We start from the raw sequence: 22,517 nt of genomic DNA, 5'->3' as shown, positions 1-22,517 counted from the left end.
ACGACAATATGTGTACAATGTGAATAATTTTTAAAAATTTTTTTTCCCGATATATTATACATTTATATACCAATCATAACCCACTCGTGTGTGCTTATACACGTCGTCGTCTCAGCGTGCGTTTGTATATCTGCCGTTCGTGCGCTCAATCGTCATGTTAGTGTGCGTCTACGTATTTATACCATCGTTGGCCGATGAATGGAATTAATTTCCATTTATTATAATAATAATAATAATAATAATATACGGCGATGCGATAAGTCTGGCGTAAAATGCCGACGCAGATATAACTGCAGTATTATACGTCGATATTATTTTACATTATGCACCATATGGACACGTTAATAGAACTACCCTGCAAGTCCCCGCAGACGACACCAACACAAACACATACACACACTCGTATATGCATCTACATACTGAGTACCTCACCATTTTTGTACTCGTATATGTTCATCCGACCACCATTATGTACACTTCAGCTATTAGAATGTTTAATGGAAATTAGAAATTCAACTTTAAAAATATTTACATAAATTATATGGACACTGTAATGTAACTATTATTGGCTGTCTGCAGAAACTGGATAATTTATTTATTTTTTTTGATCATAGATTATAGTATCTGTAGATCTCTAAGTCTAATTTGATAGTTATTATTTTTTTTTTTTTTTGCAAGAATGTATATTAATCAAATAATAATTTTAAAATAAAGTAATTGGTGGGAATATACGTGATGAGATTCTTAAAATGCGCATTTATAATATAATCTGTGTATTTCAGTAGTATGGTACACCGTGGAAAATAACGAAGTATTACGTTATAATATGTTTTCGAGATTAGTCTCATGATTAAAAAAAATCGTTTTTTTTTGGCATTTGGCGCGTCTCTTCGAGCGCATCAACTCAAAACACAAACATAATATAGTACCTATACGCATAAGAACCGAACGAGCTGAAAAGGCCATCGAGACGATAGCGCGACGGCCGCAGTTGTAAATACGCGTATATATTTCAGACACTCGTGAACTATTATAATACACATTTACATTTCCCATTATAATGTAAATCCACAGTATGTACTTATAAAAATGTATATATAAACCTACGACGTGTATATGTATTGGGTTAAGATATACAATAATATATAATCGTATCGGTTAACACGGAGGTACCGGCACGATTATGTTTCGATATATTATGACGCGTCGCTGTGTATTGTGATAATAATAATAAATTGTACAATGTAATATTTATGTATAATATATTAGCATAGTTTGTGCAATGTGTACGTATTCGTATTCATAATTATCCGACAGACGTGTATATATAACACATATGTATATATATATATATATTATAATATACATATTACACATGGTATACTTATTACTCATAAGTCATAACAATAATATATTATTTATCTTTCCCCGTTCCGACGGTGGAAATAGAAATGATTATGTCGAACGCATAAATCGGGTCACGGTGATATACATATTAAACTACTGCGCCAAAATCGAATACAGCAGCGGTTCGCGTATATGAAGTTTATACAGAAATTATTCGATATAGTACGTTTGAAATTAATTATGTAGGTAATTTCGCCGAAATTTGTAGTGATGCACTAAGAATCTATGTAATATATATCGTAACAGTAGTTTTCGTGGACTCTAATAATCTGCGATGAATAAACGAAAAAAAATACCAACAATAAAAAAAAACCTACAGGAATTGCAGGCACGAACCGTTGTGCGGTCCAATCATGTAAATATTACCTCCTTTTACGAGAGGAAACATTTTCGAGTTTATAATGCATGTTTACGACCTTACTACACTGGCCAAACGCTGTAGCTTGATGGTACAGCGCGTTTATTATCTATGCGACATTAAAGTAATACAACGTGACCTATCAAATTGTAATGCTTTACCGGACCACCGGACCTCGGCACACATCTACAGTGCGCAATGTTATACGGTATTCGTTATGTCTACACGCCATAATTATTATAGATAGTCTACTACTGCAATGTTTGAAACAAAAAATATTGTAAAATATATAATTTTATCAAAAATATTATTTTGTATAAAATCAAAATCATGTGAAAAAAATTTAAAAATAAAATAAAATTATATATATATATATATATACATACAATATATATATATATATATATTGTAAATGAGTCAGTAATCAGTAATTAAAAAAAATGATCAAATTTTAACCTTTTTATAGTAAAAAAATTAGTCACATTACATGTATAATTTATAATTGATTGCCGCAATTGTTTTTTACGGGCTTGGGTGGTCGGGTCGTAGAAAGGGCACGACGACTATCATAAATGTTTTAAGGACCAGGTCGTGCACGTTTCGTTTGATACGAGTCCATTATATATGGCGCACTATATAAGCCATTATTAGTTTTTTGTCACGTCTAATGCAAAACTTGTTTTGGGACCAGTACTTCGTCGTCATTAACCCATACATAATATTCGTTTTAGTGTATTTACACGAAAAATGTATAATTTATATATATATTATAGTAATTAATATTATAATAAATTAGAAATATTGTAAATACCTTTACCGGTCGTGCATATATAGTATTACCTATACACAATTTGCGCTAAAAATGAACTGCCGAAACAAGTACAAAATAATTATAATAAACACCTAAGCATATCTTTGATATTTATTATTTTTAAGACAAATTAAAACAAATAGGATAATAATTTTATCATGATGTATTACATAATATTTTTAACAAATAAAACGTTTAAATTTTCTAAAAATAAAATATCGATAAAAAAAAATCTAATACTTTTCAAAATAAAAAGTTTTCACTGTAAACAGTCATCTTATTATGGACTAGGGTAATGTAAAACACTCGCAAAATATATCTAACTCAATACGGATTGAATGAGTAAAACTGTTTTAATTTTTTAGTGTCATAGTCAAAAAATGAACACATTCATTTATATTAAGTGGTAAACTCATGTATCTATATTATATCCAATACATTTATTATGATATAGCCTTTATCGACATTCGATTGTGTATTTCTGAAAACAATGATTTAACAGATTTAATGTTTTTCTATAAATATGTACTATGAAATTTAACAGTTAACACATTTACCCCCTAAATTTTTAACTTATATACTTATAGACATATTTCTACAGATATTTTAAATACTTATATGTATGTTATGATAATATAAATTATTAAGATTTTTATAATTTCTTTTAATTTCAAAACTATATACGACCGCAGAACGCAATTTTTTTCGAAAAAATATCATATAATAATAATAATTAAATGATATATTAAATGTATGAAAACATAGTACCGTACTGTACTTGTTCTGCATAATATTATTATACGCCTATATCATAAGGTACGGCTCAAAATCATGTTATATACATATTGTATCATTTATATTATAGGCAAGTATTGGTAGGTATACTCGCATAATATAATTATATCTGCATACACAATGTTTACAATATAATTTATATATATAAATATTTATGTAAACGATCGGAAACGGACCTCGTCGCAAAGAGGTTTGCCAGCTAATACAAAAAAAAAAAAACCTATAGTATTATATATGATATCTTTGAATGGTTTTGAATAATAAAAAAATAATGTTATAACAAAACCCCATGTACAGTGGGTAGGTATATAAGGTACATATACTCCAATATTGTATGTATAATAATCGGCTCGACCATAGTCGCCTGTGTATGTAATAATATAATGTTTGTGTAGGCAACGCAATATTGTACAGAATGTTATATCTAGAAGATATATATACGGTTAATTTCAGACACGCCTATTTAATGACTACAACAGTATTGGCATTTACCGCGAACTGTCAGTGGACACAGCAACGTGCATTTATAAATTATACAATATATGGTATATGGTTACAAATTTCTAGGACAACGGCAGTATTTTAAATAATCGAATCTCTCGGATACAATATAATATAATAGGCACTATATTTTATGCGCCTATACATAATATATTAATATCATAAATATATACCACGTTGCAGCTACTAGTCACAGACGTGTAAGTCATATTTCACCCGAAGACAATAAATTATAAGATACTACTATAAGGTACATTATTATACCTATAATACATAATATAGTTTATAATTTACCCGCAACATGATATTATATATATATCGCGCGTACATATTATATCGTTGCAATCCACTCAGCGTTAAAGTCACCGCGAAATCGATCATCCTAATGGGCATAACGCAATTACGGCGGTTAATAGCTTTATATACGTAGATAGGTGCATAAATAATAATATTAATATGATTTAATATTATTGCGAATAGTACAAATGTCTTAAGTGTACCGTGTACGAACGCGCGAACGAAAATTGAAAGGTCGCGCGGTCAAAGATGACCAAGTGCACGCGAGCGTATATAGGTACGTATATACCACGACAACGCTTCACTTGCATATTATATAACTATATCAGCTACCTACATATAATACATATAAACGTAGATAATATATATGACGTACTATATATAGTTCTGTACCTATTAAATACTGCAGTATGTGTAATGTGCTGCACCGCGGTAAAAACTCGTTGCGGATTCGAGTCCGACGTCCGATGAACTTTCGCGATATACCCGTCTCAAACCCGCGGAAATCCATTACGACGGGCGGACACATGAAAGGCGAAGGAATTAATTAAAACGTGTACCTATATACATATACGAATGCGTATACGACAACCGACGTGCGCGTGCATATGATATTATTATATTTAAGAGCGATCGCTGCCGACGCCGATGAGTGTACGTATATATGTATATATATATACGATGATGTATACATAATATATAATATACAATAATATTTATACGTATACGTACACGATCATCCAATGGAGACCTCATTGTGTCAGTTTGGTGTCGGATCTTTGGAGCGAACACGCGTTGTAATAACGTCCTGCAATTGTCGGTATGTGTACATACATTATAATAATATCATATACGCGCGTGTATCTATACACGTAGGTACGACAAGAAATAAATAATAATAGTAATGTATATAATCGCGTACATACGTTGAACTACGCTACAGCGGCGGCGTCGCCTTTGTACTTCCGGAACAGTCGCATTTTATTATCGTCTCGTCGCTAACCTAACCTATAAAGTAGACACACGCGCGTACATATGGATGTGTATTAGGTATGACTATATGTGTGTGTGTATATATATATATATATATATATGAATCTACTACAGTTGTACCAAACTATATATAGACGCTAATCCGAGGACAGACCAAAGGCGGATCGATAAGACCGCTAAAACGGGAATAGGAAGTATAATGTTTACCTATATGTATACGAATAGGTTTTACGCGCACGCGGGGGGTGACGACGACTATCGTATTTCCTGGGTGCATTCTTCTGTTGGCGGCGACTTATACGTATACACTATTATTGCGACGTATAATATAATACGCGCAAACACGATTTACGTACTCGTTACCTATGTGTATTATACTACAGGTCCGATGGTTCCGTTTATGTACGTATATAATTGTCGCGTGCAGCATATACACTACAGTACACGCCGACGCCGTAAATTTCCGTTGGCGCGAGGCATTTCTATTATTTTTTTGTCGTCCCATAATGAACCACGTGCGCCGTGTTCCTGAGACGAAAAAACCAGTTTCGTGTTTTATTTATTTACATTTTTTACGCATCGTACGCGGCACCTGCGTAGGATATTCCACGAGATTAATAAATGTAGGTAACGCCTGCAGCATATTGTGTACCTATAATACCAGTGTAGACAAAAAATGTGACTAAAAACGTTAAAAACACTTAACGTCGTGGAAAAAAACAAAATACTCGCGAGAGTGCGAATAATAATTGTGTTTGTCGTCATTCGGATTGCAGATCACGCGCGTAATCATGATATTGCTCACGAAACGAACGACGGTCCAGATTTTAACAGCGAGAATAGCCAGAGGAGAAATATTCGAATTCGCTCGTACCAAAAACAATAATCATCAGTCTTCGTCATCGCAAGTATACGGGAAAATAATTACAACCGACAATATACGCAGACGATCGTTAAATTAATATATTTATATCCTATATAGTATATATATATATACATTCCGCATAGGTACATAACATAAATTCAGTGGCGATCCAGTCGACCGTAACTCGATTATACAATGCGTATAGCGGTTTAAATCAAAAATGTTAAACAAAGACTCGAATTATTGTCACCATTCTACAGCTATTTTATATATTTCGAGAAAATCAAACGGACATAGAATTAACCGCTATTCGAGCGCACTACGGTCCACCGTAGACTGCTGCTGAAGTCGACTCGGAGGTAAGCGAGTGGATAGGTCGGGAAATGACAAAACAAAAATGAAAATACGCGAAGATTTTTAGGCGTTTAACGCAGTCGTTCGCCCTTGAAAAATAACTATAAGCGCGTGATTGTTTTCGCAAAGCGATATCAATAACAACGAATCAAACACAAACGTATAGGTATACAGTCATCCAATAACAGTACAATTATTGAAGGCGTGATGATCATCGCCCTCTGATCACTGCGTAACAACCCATCCAACGGCGTTGTAATAACATCGTTTATCCGCATAAACCGATGTAATGTGTGTACAGTGATGCATGCGCAGGGGCGTCGGAGGGTCGCGAATAACTGTCTGGCGAACGTGACGGATTTCCGAACACTGTTCGTATTGTTTCTGTGCGCGCAATGATCCTATTATGCACCGCGCGATAGACATAACACATATAAATATAATATGTATATAATACGGTACTATTAATACGTACGTACGTATAGGTGTACCGTACGAACGTACTGCGGTCTGTCCCGAGAGATCGGATGATGAGAGTTTTCGGCGGATCTCCGTTGTTGCGGTCGTCTGCGATTTATACATTTTTTCGGCGGAGGCCGAATACCCGAACACCCGACGATGGCATATAATAATAACAATAATGATATCTAATACATCGCACACACATTCCATTACGATATAATCAAATCGGAGTACGCGCGTATATGCGCACTGCACACACGTGTATATATATATATATATATAATACACAAATACACGTATACACTGGGGACTTTTCTCACGACTGGTCGCTGAACTTGTGTTCGCAGTTCCGCCACCACCGCACGTACGTATGCCTAATGCATAGGTATACGCGTTGTTATAATATACATATTTTCTCGCCACAATCCACTATGATGTAGCTATATTATGCGCGTATACAATAAATGACTCCGTACCGGTATATAAATATAATACAAATAAATTATCCCGTTCTGGTCGTGTTTTCCGCAGACGCCTCCCCCGCGCTCGCATATTTTCATTAGTCGCGGCGATTAATCGCGCGCGCGCCCGCGCCTCGCGACAAATTTATGATGCCCGATCGACGCACCGGCCGTGGTCACGAACGGCTGCGCGAAACGATATAATATAATATACTGCACACGTGCTCGTACAATATTATACATACCTATTTTTTTTAAAGGAATTCCCTGTAGTTCTTGTAAGAACATAGAAACTATAGGGCAAATGATGTAACAAATTATATGTATACGCGTCATACGGTTAAATAACAATATAATAAATTTTTATTTGAATATTCAAGTTTTTTTTTTTTGCTAAATTTCAATTAAAAATACAAAAAATGAAACACAACGTGGCTTCGAATATAGTATTAATTGTTTTGAAACGGGCCAACTATTACGGGCATATAGGTTATTCAGTTATTGATGCTTGAAATAATAATATGTTGATAATTTGACTTTTACTAAACATTCATATTAGAAAAAGCTATGTATACTGTTCTGATAAATGATAAAAGAATCGAGTTGATTTACTTAAAATTGGACGACGAACTCTATTTTAAAATTAGTTGACCACATCGTTCATTGTATTCTCGTTTACAAAATGTTTGTTATCGCTGATCGCTAATTATTGATTATTTGTCGTTTTTTATTTGTAAAATTGATTACGTTTTTTCATCATAAGCGTGTAACACATAATGCACTGACCTTAGTGTATGGTAAACAGTAATTAAAAAAAAAGATGTTGAGATCAGTAGTAGAACGTAAAGGAGTAGTAAGAATTCTTCCATGATAATTATACCAAAATGTTTTCCCAATTTAAGTAAAATAAATTATTATAGCAAAACTGCACTAGATGAATAATATTTTTTGGGCATTCAGTAAACAAATCTTTGTCAGAAATGTATGAAATGCAATTCGTATTATAATCAAATCGGAAGTTGTATTATAACGTAATAATTTTATTATAGTAACTCTGTTGTAATGCATTACGTATATACGATATTGTTGATATTACATCTAATTACGATAAGTATATTATTGTAGTAATGTGAAGGCCTAAAGGAATTGTAAATGACGAAATAAAATATGACATTTCGGAAAATTAACACCGTTTTTTGGCGACACACTAATTATTACAAACGAAGTTATTGGTACCAGATACCTGCCACGGTTATGGTTCGGTATTTTACAAATAGGTTCTACACGTGATTTTACGGATGGAAATTGTAATGAATAATCATATTGTGTGTGCACAAATCATGGATCATCGCCATCGATACAAACCAAAAATTCAGTCGGGATATATATTAACATAATTTTACATTATTTACATAATATTATTATTGTCCGGCCAAGCGTAAGTTTTAAACTGGCTTTTGCGGAGACTGCTTTTTGCATTTCCCCCACATATACTAACTGGTGATCTTTTCATAGGTCCATATTATTTTAAGACGATAAATTGGCTATGTATTATAAATTATATATTATAAATTATAAGTAATATAAGCGTTGTTAGATTAGCGATATCATTCGGTAGCAACTTTCGTTGCAACGCGGTGTTTAATACATTGTACTATACACACCAGTATATATAGGTACTATTATATATATATATGCCAGTTTTCGTGGGAGTTCAAACTCGATGCGAAAACGTCGGTGCTTATCTATACCATATTAACCACCGAGTGTCGTGGTCGCTGGTTCGGCTTCTACGAGACAGTGCAGTGGATTACTGTTGCGTCTACTGTAGTTGGAACGCGGTGTAAAATATATTGTATTATACGCATCGCGCGAAAAGCGTATTTGCAGTCCGTCCGCATCGCACGTTTCTCGATCACCGCCGCCGCCGCCGCCGCCGTATATATAACAACAATAAGATACATAATGATTGATGAATTCCTCGAATACTTCGAATTCGCCTCAAACACATACTTTATATAGGTAATACGTATATAATATGTATACGAAAAAAAAACCCGCAAGCACTCATCTGCTCCTGTCGCAGCGCGCCGAGACGACCGTAGGCATTATCTTTTGAAAATCTCCATCGATTAACATTTTTAATGGTATATCTATAAAACCTTCTAAAGGTATACATTATGTACGGAAATAATACGCATCTACAACGCTCACGTTTCATAACAATATACACTCATAGGATTACTTTTGTTTTGTTTTGTTTTTTTTTTTTCGTTATTATTATTCCTATATAATTCTATACGCCGACGCCGCCACAGTTTCCGAGATGAGATATTAATCGATTCTAAATACTTTCCGTCGCTACGTCGCACCGACATTGCGCAAATGCCACGGTTGCGGCAGTTTAATTATTGTTGAACGAGTACGCATCAGACGATTCGCGCAATTTCGGTTTTATATTCAATGCAAATGTGCGGGACAAACAACAAAACAGCCGAGAGGAAAATGGCTGAAATTCGATACATTTTTCCGCACTTTATTCCATAGTATATATACACATACTTACGCATAACCCTAAGTACATTGCGGTATGTGAATCGGCCGCAGCGTTGCGCGCAAGTTATTTCGCTGCAGTTTACAACTATGCGCTGATATATAATATGTATAGGAATGCTCATATGTAGATGCGTTTTGCATTTAACGGTTGACAAAATTTCGATTACAATAATCGCCTGTGATACGTAGGTAACGATTTCCATTGGTTTATTAAACCTATGAATATTATTTGGTCGGAAAACAAAAAGCCGAACGTTATTACATTCACGAGCGCGTTGCATTTTCACGTTTTGAAATTATGCACATCTGTCTATGAAATAATAATATCAACACAATAAACAATACAATTTTGTAGATTATTTCGTCATCGTAAATTTCAATATTTCTATAGATGTATATGGTATTTGATTAAAATGTGAAACGGGTGTAACCGCAATATCATTTTTTAAGAGTCTTCAAATCGTATATCGGCCCAAATAACGCATAGCGATCTGTCACGATTATCGCTATCAAAGTTTCTTTTCCCAATGTACGTGTGACTGTGTCATATGATATTGCAGGTTTCTATACAATATTACCGATGGAATGCGAGCACTATGAAAACCGGCAGTTTATCGTCGTATACACACCAGGAAAAAATTCGTTGCAATTTACCGAGTTTCTAATGTTTTTATATAAATTGTACACCAGCTATGCGATTAGACACGATGACTGCTACAGACGTTTGCGGAGGACATACAATAATGCACGACGTATGTTTAATAATGTTATTACTGTCGTACGTTTGCCACAGACGTCACTTTCACCGAATCCACGACGAAGAGCGTACGTGTTAGGATAAATATAAGGTTGACATTTTTATAAGAGACACTTTTGACGATATAAAAATCAATACCAATTTTTATAAAAAAAAAAATGTGTTTCACATCAACCAATTTTCAACCGAGATAACTTTACGTGTTCGTTAAATCCGTAAATGTTAACGCATCCGAAATTGGAATTAGCTGATTTCGGCGCGGATGAATAACGGACTTTTATTGTAATTATTATACACGCAAATCCATGACGGGTGCGATTTTATTTATTAACGTAATAACGGTATTTTTTCCACCCATACCGGGTTTATTGTTGAACAAGATGCTAAGACATGATGTCTAGTGTGTGCGACACGCATTCGTTATGATATCATATACATTCATACATTTTACCACTGATATTAAAATATTATAACCATAACGATTGCCGAGGTTCGTTATATAATTGTTGTGAAATGGTATAAACACGTATTATATAACCGGAAAAACTACATCCCAGGGGGGTGTGTGCGTCCTGTATACCGAAATTAGAAAAATGTCGAGTCCGGCAAACTACTATAAGAAATAAAAAATACGTTTAAATATTATATTTTAATTTTATAATACTTGTTTACTTAATGTTGAACGAAAGCGAAGACATTTTTGACTACGGAATAAAACGGCTGAGTTTTACACGTAGCCCAGGATACTAAATATAAAAAAAATCCGAAAACACGTACGAATTGACCAACTTTTAAAATATTAAATTAAATTTATATAACTATTTGTATTTGTGGGTGTACGTTAAACGAATGTGAGTAGTAGAACATTTTTGTTTACACGGTGCAATTAAATTTGTACCTAATATAAGAAATAATGTTTACATATAAAATTAACTAAGAAACATCACAATAATATATAGTTAAATATATATGTCAGAATCTAAAATAGTAGAATGCATAGACACTATAGGTATAACAATATTATAATATATTTTTTTATAATTATTATTATTACAGCTAGTTTTATTGATTTTTTTCAATTATACATAATAGAATGAAAAAAAAAATATTAAAATAGATGGTCTATCTATATGCGATGATTTATATATTAAATTAAAATTTGTTTGTAACCACAGTGATTTTACAAGAAATACATCGACTGCACAATATTTATGTACGTATAGAAAAAATGATACGATCACATATAACTATACTTTTTTTTTTTGATTTGTAACATGCCCGTCATTTAATATTTTTCCGACCACTATAATATTATTTTAACTATCACTAAACATTTATTAGCAAAAAAAACGAAAAAATATATTCAGAAATATTAAAAAAATATATTTTAATTTTGAATAATAGAGCAGTAGACTTTATGGTGCGTTAATTTGAATTGTTTTTTTTTTTTTTTTTAGCACATTATTTTATTTTGATGTATGCGATGCGATGGGTGTTCAAAGAATACACAACCCAACAAAGGTAGTTTATAGTGTAATATAGTATAGGTGACCTACATATATGAGACAAACTATATTGTTAAATAATATGAAAATTAAAATTAAATCGTTATTTCATCAAAACAATAAAGATCCAAAATCACAAAACCATTTCTATGAAAAAAAATAAAGCAATGACAATCTATACAAATAATGTATATAGCATATACATGATTAATCACCATAACAATAAGCGCGTACCCCTCCCACCAATAAAAAAGAAAAAAAATACATATTAATGAACGTAAACATATTATGTAGTATGCTATAAAATATAATCTTATAGAAATATAAACTTACAAGTTTCGGACATACCTATACTTACCGCCACAACTATAGCATATAGGTACCTTTATATAGGTAGCATACCTTGTTTGACTCCTTCGAATTTATTTATTTTTAATTTATGTGTTTCTAAATTAATTTTAAAACGATTATTACGACTGTCATAAAATGTATTTAGTTTACTAGCTAGGTAAAACAAAAAATAAAAAACATAGATACTAATCATTTCAGAACTGATTATTTGAGCATACGTTTTAATTTTAATAGCTAAATTATTGAAATTATTATTAATTTCCACGGAATATTTAAATTAAGTTAAGTATGAAACTTATACAATTTACGTAAGGGGTATATATAAAAGTATAAAACTAAAATATACGTATATCATAAATTATGTATGTATCTAGCACTAATTTATATGTGAGAACCTAACGTGAGAACAAATTTGGCTGAAAATTCTACATACATGAACATTATTATAACAGTATATTGGATTGTAATAGCCAATAGGTATAGGTGAGCATAATAATATCAATATTGTGATTATTATTATTAGGTATATATACACAGCGATTACGATTAGTTAGTATTTATTAAAATATTATATACTTAAAGTTATTTTACTGTGTTACACCTTAATACTTATGTATAAATTAAGAATGCATATCGCATAAAAAAAAAAAAAAAAAATTAAACATGGTCATGAAACTATCCCATTAGTCCTACCACACAACCCTAGGCAGGCTCAATATTTTCCAATATATATTTAAAATATAATAACTGCTTTTATTATAGCGACGTCGCCTACACCGTGTGGCAGTGTATATCCGCATGCTGCCCGATCCGAAAAGTGGCAATAAATCTCTAAAAGATCGGATCGCCGTCATTAAAATATATACGAGCCAATGTATACATACGTATATATATACGTATCATATGCATGCGACTTCGGTGCCCTACGCGTATCGCATAAATATATAATATATAGATATACCATATTATTATAATATGGTCATGATGAATATTTATAAGCTGCCAAGTGGCTGTGTAGAAGCAACAGCAGCAGTAGTTGTAGTGGTAATAGTAGTAGTAGTAAATATTATACACCGTGTTCAGACCGACGACGACGAAGCGATGCACGTCTTGCGCGGGTCAGTAAACAGACTCGTCTGCGGTCCCACACACCAAGGCGTTTGTTTTATTTATTATTGCGAAACAACAATATTTATAGTTAGCTAATATATCCAATTATAAATATTATTCAAGAGTGAATAATATTTTTTATTAATTAATAATTGTATTATTCAAGATACGATGATACAGCTTAAGGTAATTTTTATGAGTTTATGACTATACGTGCATTTTAAGGTTTCTATTGCAAATATCGAACAAAAATAAAGTCAATTTTAAATACATATAAAATATTTGAGGAAGTAGATACCTGTGTACGGGATACATACGTCGCGAGAAATTTATAATAAACCTCATTTGTTTTAGGCATAAAACAGTTTGAACTAAAAAAAAGCATAAAAAACTTGCAATCATGTTTTCTATACCGTACTCTGATGTCAACGCGCTATTAATTTTCATAACCGTGTACGTATTATATTTTATGGTCGATTCAATGAACGCATTGACATTCTTCCTTTTTTTTTTTTTTGTTCTTTCTAAAACGCGTTTTTCGAGTTATTGAGATTCTTCACATTTCCCAAAGGTGTTATTAAACAATAAATAGCTCGTTCGTCATACATAAAAATAGTGTATATATATAATTAAACGAGTACCTATACGCACGTGCGTCGGCGGTATAACAAAAAACGGTTAGGTACAATTATTATACGTTTTAACAGAATTTTTATATTTTTAACATAAGAACGTATCCATTGGTACGCGACCGAACCGACTGATGTTCGACAAATAATAATAAAAAAAAAATCGTTTATGGTCGTACGAACACGCGACACATATAATAATATAACATAGAATCATAGAAATATAAAATAGCCAATGCCCAATCATTATATATCGTATTAAAACCGTTCGGAGGCATTGGACATTTGAGTATTGACTCTTACCTATACATATTTACATCAGTTGGATATAAGAAAGGTAGATATATTTTAATATTAAATGTTCAACAAAACGCGTTCGGTGGCTTTTCAAAACGTTTTTTTTTTTTTTTTTCAAAATCTAAAGGCTTGCATAGTACGTATATTATAATGTATATGCGAATTTTATTGTACGTATAAATCATTGAATCATGATACATTCACTAGCTATAATATGTTTCACGAGACGTGTACACCGTACCGTGCTTGGGTACTTTTTTATACATAAACCGCAGTTTTTATACGAGTATGTCGTCGTTTCGGAAGGAGCGGATAGGATCATGGGTATGGATAACCACGCTAAACACGGTAAAAATAAATGATTTCGATAGGATCACTGCTATATTATAATATATAGTTATTCATCAACCACTATAGCGCATACAATGCTAAAAGCACTCGCACGCGTGGCCTGAGACTTTTAACTGTGATTATAATATATATTACGTGTTAAAAAAAAACGCGTTTTAATTATTGCGTTATAATAACTGAACAACGCCACCGACGATGGTTAAACGCGATTAAACTACTGTGAACTAATTAACGGTTAATACAAAATAATGCATTTCCTGCTTTTCTGTCGTTGGGCTTAAAAATGGTTTACCATCTTTTGCAAAACAGAAATATTTATATCGAGAGAGATATACTTTGATACATAGTTGTCAAGGCACGTATTTTTTTTTTTTTTTTATAGAACAACAACAATAATAATAATATAGTGCAATTATAATGATACAATCGCAAGAATTGGATTAACCGAAAATCTTAAACGTATAAAAACCGGATTTTTTTTACGAATACCTACGAGAATTTTTGTCGCCCCACAATTAAAAATATTGTCAGTGAAGACACAAAGATTAGGTATTGTGCACTATATTAATTTATTATACTTCACTCTTTCTGTCGCAATCCTGTGTTGCATCATTATTATATTGTACATTTGAAAACAATAAATTACCCTACTAAAAAAACCAAGAGAAGGAAGCTCGCGTGATATGGTCCCGTAAATAGTTTAAAATAAATATTTCCAAAATACGATATGAACCATATATTATAATCAAAAAGCAAGTACTCGCCAGCACAAAGTTAACACGATTTTTTTAAAAATAAAAATTCATACATGAAAAATAAGCCTATATTGTTTTATAATCATATAACTAAAATGTTTTAAAACAGATTAATTGTTCAAGTAATTGATTTTTAATTTGTATTGTTTAAAACTTGGCTTCTATGAACTATAGTCATCAGTAAGTTATAATTATTTTATTTTATTAATTTTACACAATTTATTCTTATAAACGACGATACTTTAAAACGGAAAAATACCGTTATATTCCTATATTTGTCTTAAGATCTTATTCTATTTTTTTTCCATATCATATTTTATTTTATTAACTGCAGTTATCTTATAATATTTTTAAGAACTACTCCCCCAGTAAAACTTTACTTACTGGGAATGCTGCAATATTGTACACGAACACTAAATGTCGGTGTTAAAAAATTGTCGATGTTGTAATAAACTTTTTATTATTATTATTATTATTTAAAGCTTCAATTAGTTGTATGATGTAATACTCCGAAAAATGTTGATCCATTTATCAACTCAAGCAAAATTTTAAATATTTATTACTATTTTTTAACTAATAAACTAATAAACTAATTATTAGACATGGTTTGTATAAATACCTATAATAAATATACTGATAAAATAATAAAAGAGTAACAAGGCGAATTCTTTAAAACTAATTTTAGGTGTTTATGTGCTGATTGTATATTTTAATTTTAGTTTTTTTTTTCTACTTGTGTTTTTACATATTATTAATTATTATATACTCAGTTTAGGCAATAGTTATTTCTATATCTAAATGTAGCTTATAAACATATATATATATTCAATTTAACATTATATATAGATATACGTATGTATTATATTGGCCTTTCTATCACCGACCAGATGACATTTTTAAACATGACATTTATGGTAATATTATGTGAAGTAATCGCGTGTGTGCGCTTGTATATATGCGTGTGCATATATATACCATTATTGCCTTCATGCACTATATAATACTATGTCCGTGCTATACACACGATTATTTTTGTATATAATATATAATAATAGTAATAATAATATTTATGATCTAAATATGTATGCGTATACAACTTAATTTATAATTTGTTCGTTTCGCGTACACATAAAATATAATATGGTATAAGATCCACCGACGCGATTCGCCACGATTACGATACATATTATAACATAATTAATTATTATCTGTACGGAAAAACGGACGCGGTGGCGGTGTTTTTCCAACGCACATGAAATATAAAATATTATTAAAATGTTAATGTACAGCTATTATATATGTAGATCTGACGATGGTTTAACTGAGTAATAATGATTCGGCCTGCTTATTACGACCAAAAAAAAAAAAAAAAATGATAACGTTAGATACGTTTTTGAGTGAAACAAACCAAAGTGCTTCTTTGAAGGCGAGGAAAATAAAAAAAAAAAAAAAAAACAAGATTTTCAGATCGAACTGGTTTGATATTATTTTTTTTTCCGGAATTTTCATTCGTTAAAAATTAAAATCATTATGCTATAATAACATAAGTCGAGAAAGAAAAGGTTTTCACGCAAAACGAGTTTTTACCACAGACGAGGGTCAGAAAAAAAACGTATATGATACAGATACACATCTATATAAATGTATATAATATATACCTATAAATGTTTATACGCGAAACCAAATAACAGTTGTTTCCAAAGTGCCTGTTACACGCTATAACTTATGTGTGTATGTGTGTGTGTGTGTGTGTTTATGTGTGTGTGAGGCAGACGAGGTGGTTTTCGGAGGTCAGATGGGATTAAATCGGGAACACATTCAATAATGAATCGTTATTATTATGGTCGCAATGTATATAATATGTATTTATATATGATAGTGTAGGTACTTTGCGATACCCGCAGCCGAAGCGTACCTAAACATAATATATTCAAGTTGTATTTCCACTGCAGCAGCTGTCCCGTATGTAATTTTGTCTGTCGCTAAATTGCATAATATCATACGGAGTCTATCAGTCTATCTGTACATTTTTTAAAGTGCGCGGGGGCGTGTATATAATATTATATTTTTAACCTGTACATTTATATAAAATACGTATATTGTTTCAAAACTTAATGACAATAAAAACAGTTTATTACCGCAAAGAGTCAGCCGAATTCGCAATATCAGATTATGTATTATATAAATATCGTATTGTATATGTTTGTCTCACGATTACTATAAAATACGATTGGAAAATGTCCTATCGTCCGCCAATTATGACATATAAAAAAAAACATTTGGTTTTTTTACGTGTCAAACGACATAATGTTAGTATTTTGTTCCAGCCACGATCCCGATAATTATTGCACGATCAAGCGGAGAATATGATACTTATAGATAGATTTATGGGCCACGGGGCCATGAGCTATACCAGACAATAATGCACTGCGTTAATTATGTTATTTATAAAAAAGAAAACTTCATTACCAAGCAGCGCCTGCACGATATACAATAGGTCATTGGAAAAAAAAAATCGCTTTTATCCACCCGGAAGTCAGCGTGCGACTTGTTTCAGATATACATAATAATATGTACTTATTACTTATTAGTATTATTCGAAATACAATACGACAATACTAACAGATATAATAATATGTAGGTACATGTATGAACTTTACGAACGTGTATTTTAGTAACGACACAAGTCACAACATATTATAATATTAGGTTTGTTCATTATTGTTACTTTATGCATAAATTATAATATATAGGTACGTCTACGAGTAACAATAAACATATTTGGTGCAAAGTAAAAAGTGTTAAATTTAAAATTTCAACTTCTATGTAAGACTTTTTAAAAGTTTTGAAATTCTTTGAAAGTCGTTTATAATATACGCAATTTGGGTTATAGTGGTTATACATTATGATATAGAGGCTTTCAACTAGAAATCCTATACCTATAACTCAACTCAGATGGTCATAAACAAAAAAGTAAGCAATTGATAATCGTTTTGCTATACATAAGGTGTCAAATGGATCACTATTATGGATGTATTAAATTCGAAATAAATGATATATCATTGTATATGAAAAACGATTCTGTGAGAAAATGGTCTTTCAGCTTATATAATATCACTTATTATATAATGTGATTTGTTTTTTTTTTATACAGCTATCAAAGCAATGTAATCTTTACTTTTAGTATTATGGTATAATTTTTCTTGGGTAATGCAAAGTATTTAATAATTATAATAATATACATTTATACCATATAATAATTTATACAACTCAAAATTCAATTTTATCTTTCTCTAAATACCGTACAACAGTAAAAACACATTCATAATATATACATTGATATTATCTTAAATTAAATCTAAAATGTTATCATTGCGTGTAATGAAATTCATAATAATATTATAATACACGTACAAAATTTAAGTTTCCACAAATAATATTTTTAAATTTTAACAAAGTAGTTAACATCGTTATTTATTGCTTAAACAAGTAATTTCGTCCAGATTTAAATTTAAAATATTTAAATATCTATAAAAATAATACCTTACATATATATATTTTTAGATTTTATAGTTTCAGTATGAACTACTTATGAGGAATCTTGTATCAAAATGTAGATATTAAAATAAAAGTTTTTATTAATTTTTAACTCAAAAATAGTTTAAAATTGATTGCAATTTTAACAAACTTCATTAAAATTCTAACTTCAATTTATTGCATATTTAAAAAAATTGTGATTATTTATTTTTAATATTTCTATACAGGTATAAAAACAGCTTATGTAGAATGTTTTATTTTATTTTTAAGAATTTCGAATTTTTTATCAAAATAACTGAAAAAAAACTAAAAAAAAAATTGAAAATTTAGCATACTTTTAAATTACTCAAAACGAGTTAACATTTTTTGAGAATTTCATTATATAATAGAAAGTTTCAAGTATCTAGTGTTATATTAGTTTTTTAATTACAATAACAACAAACGATAACATATAATACAGTGTTTATTAACTTTTGTGTAATGGCGACACATAAATTTACTATTTGTTCTATTATATTATTAAATATTGTTCTGCCGTTCACAAGCTTCGCATATAATATAATTTAAACGCACGTAAGCCCCTCCCCGCCAATACAATTCTGGACTACTTTTAATCAAATATTGTGTTCACCATTTACAAGCATTTGATTAACATACTAAATGTATTACATCAAACGGAGCTATTATAGGATAGTATGTAAATACGAACCCTTTTTTTCAGTATTTTAATTATATTACTCGAATAATAGTTTCAAACAAATGCTATAAGCTGTAAAACAAATGAACATAGACGTACAAAATATTAAAATGTTTCCAAAATTTTATTCTGAGGGAGAAAGTACCTATGTGTACTTTGTATTACATTTAAAGTAACCTAATGGTTATGACTTCAATAAAATAATGTTAAACGTGCAAATTTTGTATGTGTAGAATTATATATTACCTACGAATGTTCGATGGATTTTTTTACGCAAACGTTTATGTATGATTGTTCGGTAGACTTCAATAAAGTGACTCCGCATAGAGTACATTATATACAAAAATCATATATCTCAGTGTGATTTTTCTTAAAATAAAAAATACAAAATAAAATATTGACATGCGGTTGACTTTCACGGCGTGTGTATGCGGCACAAAATGTTTTGTTTTCGCCTAAAAACCACACAAATATACATATTTTTTCTCACAGGTTTTCCGCTGAGCATCTTCGCACATACAACACATACACATAAATATGATATATACACGAGCAACACGGCAATGACCTTTACGAGGTCGTCGGAAAACGTAATCTATTTAGACGTGTATGTTCTTGATGTTGTGATGATGCGTGCGTATATTCACTGTTATATAAATGTACTAGAAATTTTTTTTCAGTTTTTCAAAAAGATAAACTCGTTAGAAGTGATTATTGGGAAAGGACTTTACGGAATACATTAATTTACATATAGATCGTGTGCAATACACCATCGAAAAACTATATTAAGACTGGTAAAATATTATATCCGATATGAACGATTTAACGGTTAGAAAAGAAAGGTACAGTAATATAAAAATTTGTTACAGTGTGAATTGGCCGCGACAACGGATTAATAGAGGTGGAAATAGAGTCGACGGGTTCGACGATTCAGAGATTCCGTCAACGATTCCGGAAGCTTTAAATGTCCTCTACTATGAGCGTAAACGTCTGACCGACGGTGCAGGGAGAAGTTATGTTTGACTCGTTGAGATTGTAGTATAAACCCTGCAGCAAGAACCTTGCACCGCATTGGTCTATTTCTTAATCTGATATTATTCTATTTGAATATGAATTATGTGATAATTTTGTGTAGCTGATGCTAAGTATTGTACTGTAGTTATTACGTCGAACTTTCAGAACTATACTCATCAAGTGCCATAAACGATCGATATATTGTATCGGTTATTTATTCGACTACGTACAGTCTCTATCATTCGTTATACTCTATTATAATATGACTATGTATATTATAAGCACTATAAACCATATACGCATTATTAACGCATATTCGACGCTTTTTTTTTTGGCCATTATAAAATCATTACAAAATATTATTAAAACGACACGCGACTACTGCGGTTGGTCCGATATTTTCCACCGACGTGAGCGAACCCGTTATTATAACCATCTAAAGTATAGTTCCATATTCAAATATATACGATAAACGGCAATATACGATTTGTATGCCAAACGTATCGACTTGATAGACACCTCTCACGCAACGATGCTCAAAATCAACTATGGGAATTCTCCGTTATCAGGTAGTAACGCTGAACGCGTTATAGTGTATGGATATAGGTACACCTATACAATTAATATATGAGCGATCTGTAAGTCGATTGTCCACCACCGCACATGAGCGCGTAAATATTATATGATTTAATATTTACATCCGCATAGTGTGTGCTTTTCGACGGCGGTCGCAGTATTGAGTATAATATTGTGCGTGTATATTAAGTTGATTTATACGTCATATAGTGTATACGTATATCTATAAGTCATGCGCGAGGTGTCCCCCCCCCGAGTCTGCCTTCGCTGGACACTTGACCGCAACTGTCGCGGCTCGTGTTAAACGCGATTTTTTGAAAAGCGCGCGAAAAACCGTTTTTTTCCCTTTTTGCCGAAACGTTATAGTATCGTAACATTATTACAATGCGGCATGTACAGTATACGGTAAACAGCGGCGGTGGTGTATTAAATTGCGTGTGACGACCGCGAGCAGACCAGTGTTTTTCAGGTGTATAATTTTTCATTTTTTTTCTACGCGTACATCTCTTCTGCCCCGCCGCAATACCGCTTATTCGTGAATAACAACAACGATAATAATATAATATATACGTATATATAACAACGCGCGACTGTAGAGTATTATGCATATGCCTATATTTATGTATTGGTACGTTGTGGCGCGGTGGCTGAGCGTTATCTCCAGTGGCGGATGGATGAACGATATTACTGCAGTGTTCCGAGAATGGTATAAACAATAACGGTACAGTATATTATTGTTATTAAGTATTATTACGTAAGATCTTGCGGGCTCTTTGCTGCGGTATCCTTTTATACGCGAACATACACACATCCGTTGTTTTTTTTTTTTCTTACTTCACATTTACAATGCGATATAGTATATACGATATTATAATATCGTATATACGTAAATACGACAATAGTCACGTACTATTAGCTGGTCGGTAAACATATATTCATACATATGCGTGCGAGTATTATTATATACGTTCCGTATCGGTATTATATAAATCAATATTAATAGTGTCCGCGTACGCATAGACATTGTGTACATCATGCCATCGTATCATCATAATGTTATAACGATCGGTTTAAAACC

The 22,517-nt window shown here is 31.6% G+C and overlaps 1 protein-coding gene across 1 annotated transcript in view; it reads right to left on the bottom strand.

Annotated features, from left to right (window-relative positions):
- The window catches only part of LOC113555124 (autophagy-related protein 16-1), a 155,250-nt gene that overhangs the window by 17,902 nt on the left and 114,831 nt on the right, over positions 1-22,517 (bottom strand). The gene's annotated exons all lie outside the window — the stretch shown is intronic.

This window comes from Rhopalosiphum maidis, chromosome 2 (genome assembly GCF_003676215.2).
Source record: "Rhopalosiphum maidis isolate BTI-1 chromosome 2, ASM367621v3, whole genome shotgun sequence".
NCBI lineage: Eukaryota > Metazoa > Arthropoda > Insecta > Hemiptera > Aphididae > Rhopalosiphum > Rhopalosiphum maidis.
The sequence above is the reverse complement of the archived record's forward strand: the minus strand, read 5'-3'. Positions and strand labels throughout refer to the sequence as shown.